This window comes from Manis pentadactyla, chromosome 9 (genome assembly GCF_030020395.1).
Source record: "Manis pentadactyla isolate mManPen7 chromosome 9, mManPen7.hap1, whole genome shotgun sequence".
NCBI classification, from domain to species: domain Eukaryota; kingdom Metazoa; phylum Chordata; class Mammalia; order Pholidota; family Manidae; genus Manis; species Manis pentadactyla.
The window spans coordinates 45857363-45865891 of NC_080027.1; the positions used below are offsets into that span (position 1 = coordinate 45857363).

At 40.6% G+C, this 8529-nt stretch overlaps 1 pseudogene; it reads left to right on the plus strand.

Moving 5' to 3' along the window:
• The first annotated feature begins 2994 nt into the window (after nt 1-2994).
• LOC118933121 (olfactory receptor 56A3-like) lies at nt 2995-3933 on the plus strand (annotated as a pseudogene).
• Nucleotides 3934-8529: the final 4596 nt, after the last annotated feature.

The following is an 8529-nucleotide window of genomic DNA, read 5'->3' on the forward strand; positions in this document are numbered from 1 at the left end:
CACATGTCACAATACAGGACATAGAGACTGCACCCTGGGTGGCAGAGGACACCTCCCAACTGCCCTCAACACTTCTGGGGTTTTCAGGTACCACCAATGTGCCTAAGATGGCACGTGCCCATCAAAACTTAGTAATGTCTTGGGAGAGCTGATAGAGAGGGCTCAGTAGATTGAATTGGGTGGTTTTGGTCTGAAGTCTGCAAATCAAGAAATCCTAAGAGAAAATCTACATATAAGTATTTGATTCATGAAGAGAGAAATTAAGTCACTCCACATAGTGACAGAGATCAGCAAACAAAGAATTGCATGATGTGAGGAGAGGCAGAATAATGTTTCAATTCCATCTAAAGTAATTGTAAAGGCTGAAATACTCATACTAGGAAGATGTATAAGAAAAAGCAATAGCTTTTCTGTCGCTGGATCCAGTTCATAAGTTTGAAGAATAGACTGGACTGCTGGGAATATTTCACAGGCTTATCCAAATACCACACGGCTGGAGGATCCTTTACATGTCCTCCAAATTTCAAAGTCTGATCTTCCAGCGTGCTGTGACAGCTCCATCCTGGAGCCCAGGACCGGAGCCAGAGGTAGTTCCCTGCCTGGGTCCCCAGCTTCTGCTCGCTTCCTCAGCCTGTCCCTGATGGGCACAAGAAGTAATTAGATTTGGGCCTCTATCTTCTTCCTGTCATGGACTGTCTCTAGTAACAGAGGAAGAATGAAATTAAAAGGAAAGAAAAGAGATATGTATGTCCAAGTACCTTAGCCATAGCATTGCATATATACTCAAAGCTTGTTGAATAAATTTTTGGTGAGTGAAAAAAGAAAGAACAATAAGATGGAAAATTCTTCCCTGTGCTCTTCAGAAAGTCTATCCTAATGCTAGAAATAATCTTTCCAAGACTACCAAAGAAACAAAAATATATTCTGCTTCCTCTAGGTTTCCTTATGGAGCCTCTCCCTGCAGGCGAGTTTCCATGTGGCCACATCCTCCAGATCTCAAGCAGGGTCCTTAATCCAGCTTCACTACAGTGAGATTTGATGCTGTGCAAAGAATAAATATGCTATAATGTGCCGACTTAAGGTGTGAGCAGAGGAGGAGGACCTGAAATGCAAAATGACGTGCAGACTCACAAGTCCTGACACAGGGAAGCAGTGTCACTGCAATTTGCACATGCCGGAAAAAGGTACCTGGCCGAACAGCAGCTCTGCCTTGTCTACTGGGTCTCATTGGCACAAATGCGACAAACTTTAAAGCCACTTGGCAGTTCACCGAGGCATTGTTAACATCTGCAAACCTTCATAACAAGGAGAGAACAGGGAGGTAATGTAAACTCCTGACATTCTTGAAATGATTTTTGCCCCAGAAAGAGGGAGGGTTTCTAGCAGACATGCTTAGAACTCTCTTGATGTTAAAGCTCATCACCAAAGGGTATGAAGAGAAGAATTGGGGACAGGAGAGGAAATGCCCACTATCTTTCACTGACCCAGCAACTCTCAAGTCAAGGGGAAGAAGGCTGAGATCTAAGAAAAAACCCAATGAATGAGTTGGAAGTGTGGGATCAAGGACAACATAGATGGAAATGAATGTGTCACTTTATCAGTTACACGGAACTAGATTGTGATGCTTATAAAATATTTTCAGTTCTGGGTTCATACTTCTGTGAAAAATCCTTTCCTGTCTACTCAGCCCTGACTCCAAAACACCTCTGTACTACTGTATTCAACTTTTAAAAGTTGTTAACCTAGAGGGATGGACTTCCCTTCTCAGAGATGAGGAAACAGAGGTGTCCTGAGACTCAGCCATCACTCCTTAGCTAATTATAGACATGGATGGTTAGGCAATTAGGAATTGGTTTAAAATCAAACAAAATTTTGCATCCATATTCAAAGTTTTACTGTCTATGATCTTGACTTTTCTCAACCTCTCCTCATTTCGTTTTCTTCAATTGTAAACTAAAATAAGAAATTCCTCCCATGGTTTTAATAGTAAAGTGAGATAATGCTCCTGGAATATTTGAGCTCAGCACCTGGTAAGTATGGAAAGTCTGTTTGCTATACTGCAGTTTTTATTTGACCAACTAATGAAACAGAGGCAAAACAGTGAAGTTTAAATACTAATGACACAGAGTAATTTACACTCACCAAAAGACACCTGAGCAGAAATTCTGTACAAGGTAGGCAGATCCTTGTACAGGGACCATACACAGCATGATTTTAAAGAATTCAGAAATGCTGATCTCAAGCATTTTGCAAGCATTTTGCAAGCATTTTGCATTGAACTCTCACTGCAACAGGCATTCACTTTATGCACCCTTTTTTGGACTTGTCTTCAAAATTCACTGAAGGGAGTTCTGACATTATTTTCATGGGAATGAATTTAATCTTCCCCTACACTCTCAAAATCTTCTTCACATTGCCCTGTCACTATTGATATCATTTGGTCTCTTGTCTATCTTATCCCCACTGCAAAGGATTATTACTTCCTTAACAACGATAATACTTTGTGTCTGCTGCATATAAAGGGTAGACAAAAGGTCAATAAGAAGAAAGGACCGACAGCACTGAATGGAACCTGCCCTAGATGATGGGGCCATTCTCTGGGCAACTGGGTAAGGGATTCAGAGAGGAATGACTGAAGACTAACTTTGCCACCTCCACACTGCTGAAAGCAAAGGGTCTACCTTATCATAATCCTCAACTGAGGGACACTGCCTCATAGCCAATAAAATGCTTAATACTATTTTATAAAAATGTTTCATTGACAAATTTAGAGTATTTCAGAAATGAGGAGAAAAAAAATTTACCAAAGATTTAAATTTAGCTTCAATTTACATATGTGAAAAACTCTCCAGTTAAAACAAAATTACCTGCTAGAACCATAAGTTACATACCACTAAGCTGACCTTTTCTCCCACTGTGAGTATAATCAGAAGCTAATTTTGATCCTAACTTTGTAGATCATCAAAGGAAATCTGCAGAAACAAAATCCACAAGATGACACAGAGCAATGTCTCCAGTGCGGTTTCAGACTTCCTACTGAATTGTTTTGTCAGGTACCCCAGCTGGCAGCTCGGGCTGTCCCTGCCCCGCAGCTTCCTTTTCCTACTGGCCATGGGGGCCAACACTGTTCTCCTCATCACCATCTGGCGGGAGGCCCTTCTGCACGAGCCCATGTACTACCTGCTCAGACTCCTCTCCCTGCTGGACGTGGTGCTCTGCCTCACCGTCATCCCCAAGGTCCTGGCCATCTTCTGGTTTGACCTCAGGTCCATAAGCTTCTTTGCCTGCTTCCTGCAGATGTACATCATGAACAGTTTCCTCGCCATGGAGTCCTGCACCTTCATGGTCATGGCCTATGACCGCTATGTGGCCATCTGCCACCCACTGAGGTACCCGTCCATCATCAACGACCAGTTTGTGGCCAAGGCTGCCATTTTTATTTTGGCCAGAAATACACTATTTACTGTGTCCCTTCCCATCCTCTCTGCCTGACTCCATTATTGCAGGAGAAACGTCATTGAGAACTGCATCTGCACCAATATGTCTGTGTCCAGGCTCTCCTGTGATGATGTCACCATCAATCGCATGTACCAGTTTGCTGGAGGCTGGACTCTGCTAGGATCCGACCTCATCCTCATCTTCCTCTCCTACACCCTCATCCTGAGAGCTCTGCTGAGACTCAAGGCAGAGGGAGCTGTGGCCAAGGCCCTGAGCACGTGTGGCTCCCACTTCATCCTCATCCTCTTCTTCAGCTCCGTCCTGCTGGTCTTCGTCCTCACGCATGTGGCCAAGAAGAAGGTCTCCACTGAGGTGCCGGCCCTGCTCAATGTCCTCCACCACGTCATCCCTGCTGCCCTCAACCCCATTGTTTATGGAGTGCGCACCCAGGAGATCAAGCAAGGAATCCAGAGGTTACTGAGGAAAGCATGGTAGGGACACTGGATCTCTGCATTCCTAATGGAGGATGACTCTGAAGCAATAAAAGGTGAATGGCCTAAAATTTACATCAATCAGTTATCACCTAAACTGGGAAAACTGGGTATTGCACCTTCTTTAATAAAACTTTGGTTTCATTTAAAGTTTCCTTTTCTCTCACTGTCCATTGGGAATCTCCTTGTCCCTTGCTCCTATCTTTCCATACAGATGGTCTTATTTTGTCCAAAGTACTGAGATTCCTGTGGGCAGGTTCTAAACTGAGAAATTTATGTTCCTGAAAACACAGCTGTTAATAGGTCATGAGTATTTTTTTTTGAGAGGGCATCTCTCATATTTATTAAACAAATGGTTGTTAACAACAATAAAAATCTGTATAAGGGACTCAATGCACAATCATTAATCAACCCCAAGCCTAATTCTCAAGTCTCCAATCTTCTGAAGCATAACGAACAAGTTCTTACATGGTGAACAAGTTCTTACATAGTGAATAAGTTCTTACATGGTGAACAGTGCAAGGGCAGTCATATCACAGAAACTTTCAGTTTTGATCACGTATCATGAACTATAAACAATCAAGTCAGATATGATTATTCATTTGATTTTTATACTTGATTTACATGTGTATCTCCCATTTCTCCCTTATTATTATTATTTTTCTTTTAATAAAATGCCAAAGTGGTAGGTAGGTAGATGCAAGATAAAGGTAGAAAACATAGTTTAGTGCTGTAAGAGGGCAAATGTAGATGATCAGGTCTGTGCCTATAGACTAAGTATTAAACCAAGCTTTGCAAGGCAACAAAACATCCATGGATGCAGAAGATTTCTCTCAAAACAGGGGGGGGTGAGGTTCTAAGCTTCACCTCTGTTGATCCCCAATTTCTCACCTGATGGCCCCCCTGCGACTGTGCCTGTCTTAGGTTGTTCCTCCCTTGAGGAATCTTACCCATCTCTGGCTAACCAGCCATCTTCCGGGGCCATACAGGGAAATGTAAAGTGGGTAAGTGAGAGAAAAGCAATATTGTTTGAAAAGGTTAGCTTTTTACTTCTTTGCAGATTTATGCCCTGTGACTTCTATGCCCAGCATTTCTTGAGGTATCTTTACCACTTGGAAGAATTATGATACTTGGTAAATTCGATATGAGGCACGAATTCTATTTAAGGGTTGTAATTAGGAAGGAAGAAGAAAAGCTATAGAAGTAGCAGGTGGAAGAAAACATGGGAAGATTGATTATTTCTTTGACATATCTTCTTGTAGAGTAACTTCAGCATGTATAGGTTTTAGACTACTAATTAAATTGCGCACACACATTAACATAATAGGAGTATATTACATAACCAAAGCAGACCTACAATTAACAGCCATCTCCAGTGAAACCAAGAAAACCAGTTAGGCACCTTAGGCATTTGTGAAAACTTATCTATGATATTGTGGATATTGTCCAACTGAACTTGAACAGTCTGAGAGAAATCAGACAAATTAAAACACCCATTCCTGGGGACTGTTCACATCCCATATGTTCTTTTAACAGTAGATAGTCTGTGGTTGTGAACAGTCTGAGAGAAATCAGACAAATTAAAACAACCCATTCCTGGGGAATGTTCACATCCCATATGTTCTTTTAACAGTAAATAGTCTGCAGTTGTAAGATTTTGGAGCACAACAACTTGCACTTCTCCTAATTCTTGGTTGAGTTCCAACAGTATAGATCCAGTCAAATTTGTTGTTTTACTGTATGCACAGGCCAGTTTAGATATCTCCTTCCTCATTCCCATGGCAAGTCCAGGAACTGGTGGGATGGATGCAGCTACAGCTGTAGCAGCGCCTGGATCTTTGTTGAGGTTTTTTGATGATCATCTTCTGGTATGAGTCTTCCAGAGAGTGCTGATGTTTGAAGTTCATCTTCATATTGTATTTTAGTTCATTTTCTGGGTAGCCCAATTAGGCTTTGATCCTCTGTATCAACACAAACAGACCCTTTGCCTACACTTTTATATGCCCTTTATACCATTGTGTAGAACTCACTGGAGGTCACCACACAGGAACTGCCTTTTTTTTTTTAAGAGAAAGGAATATTATCAGAAAAGTGTACTTCCATAGCTGATCATCTGACATCCTTTAAAAGATCAAAATTAAGGATATGTAAAGCATGCATTAATCATTGATTTGCAGTTAGTTTTATCCTATCAGGGAGTAATCCCCCTTTTCTCTCTTTTTTTTTTGTTAACATTAATCTACAATTACATGAAGAATATTATGTTTATTAGGCTCTCCCCTACACCAAGTCCCCCCCACAAACCCCATTACAGTCACTGTCCATCAGCATAGCAAAATGTTGTAGAATCACTACTTGTCTTCTCTGTGTTGCACAGCCCTCCCCTTTTGCCACCCCCCACATTATGCATGCTAACCATAATACCCCCTTTCTTCTACACCCCCCTTATCCCTCCCTACTCATCCATCCTCCCCAGTCCCTTTCCCTTTGGTAACTGTTAGTCCATTCGTGGGTTCTGTGATTCTGCTGCTGTTTTGTTCCTTCAGTTTTTCCTTTGCTCTTATACTCCACATATGAGTGAAATCATTTGGTATTTGTCTTTCTCCACTTGGCTTATTTCACTGAGCATAATACCCTCTAGCTCCATCCATGTTGTTGCAAATTGTAGGATTTGTTTTCTTCTTATGGCTGAATAATATTCCATTGTGTATATGTACCACATCTTCTTTATCCATTCATCTACTGATGGACACTTAGGTTGCTTCCAATTCTTGGTTATTGTAAATAGTGCTGCGATATACATAGAGGTGCATCTGTCTTTTTCAAACTGGAGTGCTGCATTCTTAGGGTAAATTCCTAGGTGTAGAGTTTCTGGGTCAAAAAGTAAGTCTATTTTGAGCATTTTGAGGAACCTCAATACTGCTTTCCACAATGGTTGAACTAATTTACATTCCCACCAGGAGTGTAGGAGGGTTACCCTTTCTCCACAACCTCACCAACACTTGTTGTTTGTCTTTTGGATGGTAGACATCCTTACTGGTGTGAGGTGATATATCATTGTGGTTTTAATTTGCGTTTATCTGATAACTAGCAATGCGAAGCATCTTTTCATGTGTCTGTTGGCTATCTGAATTTCTTCTTTGGAGAACTGTTCTGTTTCTCTGCCCATTTTTTAATTGTATTACTTGTTATTTGTTTGTTGAGGTGGGTGAGCTCTTTATATGTTTTGGATGTCAAGCCTTTATCGGATCTGTCATTTACAAATATATTCTCCCATACTGTAGGGTACCTTTTTGTTCTATTGATGGTGTCTTTTGCTGTGCAGAAGGTTTTCAGCTTGATATAGTCCCACTTGTTCATTTTTGCTTTTGTTTTCCTTACCCGGGAGATATGTTCAAGAAGAGGTCGCTCATGTTTATTCCAAACAGATTTTTGCCTATGTTTTTTTCTAATAGTTTTATGCTTTCATGACTTACATTCAGGTCTTTGATCCATTTCGAATTTACTTTTGTGAATGAGGTTAGACAATAGTCCAGTTTCATTCTCTTACATGTAGCTGTCCAGTTTTGCCAGCAACATCTGTTGAAGAGACTGTCATTTCCCCATTGTATGTCCATGGCTCCTTCATCAAATATTAATTGACCATATATGTTTGGGTTAATGTCTGGAGTCTCTAATCTGTTCCACTGGTCTGTGCCTATGTTCTCGTGTCAGTACCAAATTGTTTTGATTACTATGGCTTTGTAGTAGAGCTTGAAGTTGGGGAGTGAGATCCCCCCACTTTATTCTTCTTTCTCAGGAATGCTTTGGCTATTCAGGGTCTTTGGTGTTTCCATATGAATTTTTGAATTATTTGTTCCAGTTCGTTAAAGAATGTTGCTGGTAATTTGATAGGGATTGCATCAAATCTGTATATTGCTTTGGGCAGGATGGCCATCTTGACTATATTAATTCTTCCTAGCCAAGAGCATGGGATGAGTTTCCATTTGTTAGTGTACCCATTAATTTCTCTTCAGTGTCCTGTAGTTTTCAGGGTATAGGTCTTTCACTTCTTTGGTTAGGTTTATTCCTAGGTATTTTATTCTTTGTGATGCAATTGTGAATGGAGTTGTTTCCTAATTTCTCTTTCTATTGGTTCATTGTTAGTGTATAGGAAAGCCACAGATTTCTGTGTGTTGATTTTGTATCCTGCAACTTTGCTGTATTCCAATATCAGTTCTAGTAGTTTTGGAGTGGAGTCTTTAGGGTTTTTTATGTACAATATCATGTCATTTGCAAATAGTGACAGTTTAACTTCTTCTTTACCAATCTGGATTCCTTGTATGTCTTTGTTTTGTCTAATTGCCATGACTAGGACCTCCAGTACTATGTTAAATAACAGTTTGGAGAGTGGGTATCCCTGTCTTGTTTCCAATCTCAGAGGAAAAGGTTTCAGCTTCTCACTGTTCAATATGATGTTGGCTATGGGTTTATCAAATATGGCCTTTATTATGTTGAGGTACTTGCCCTCTATTCCCATTTTGCTGAGAGTTTTTACCATGAATGGATGTTGAATATTGTCAAATGCTTTTTCAGCATCTATGGAGATGATCGTGTGGTT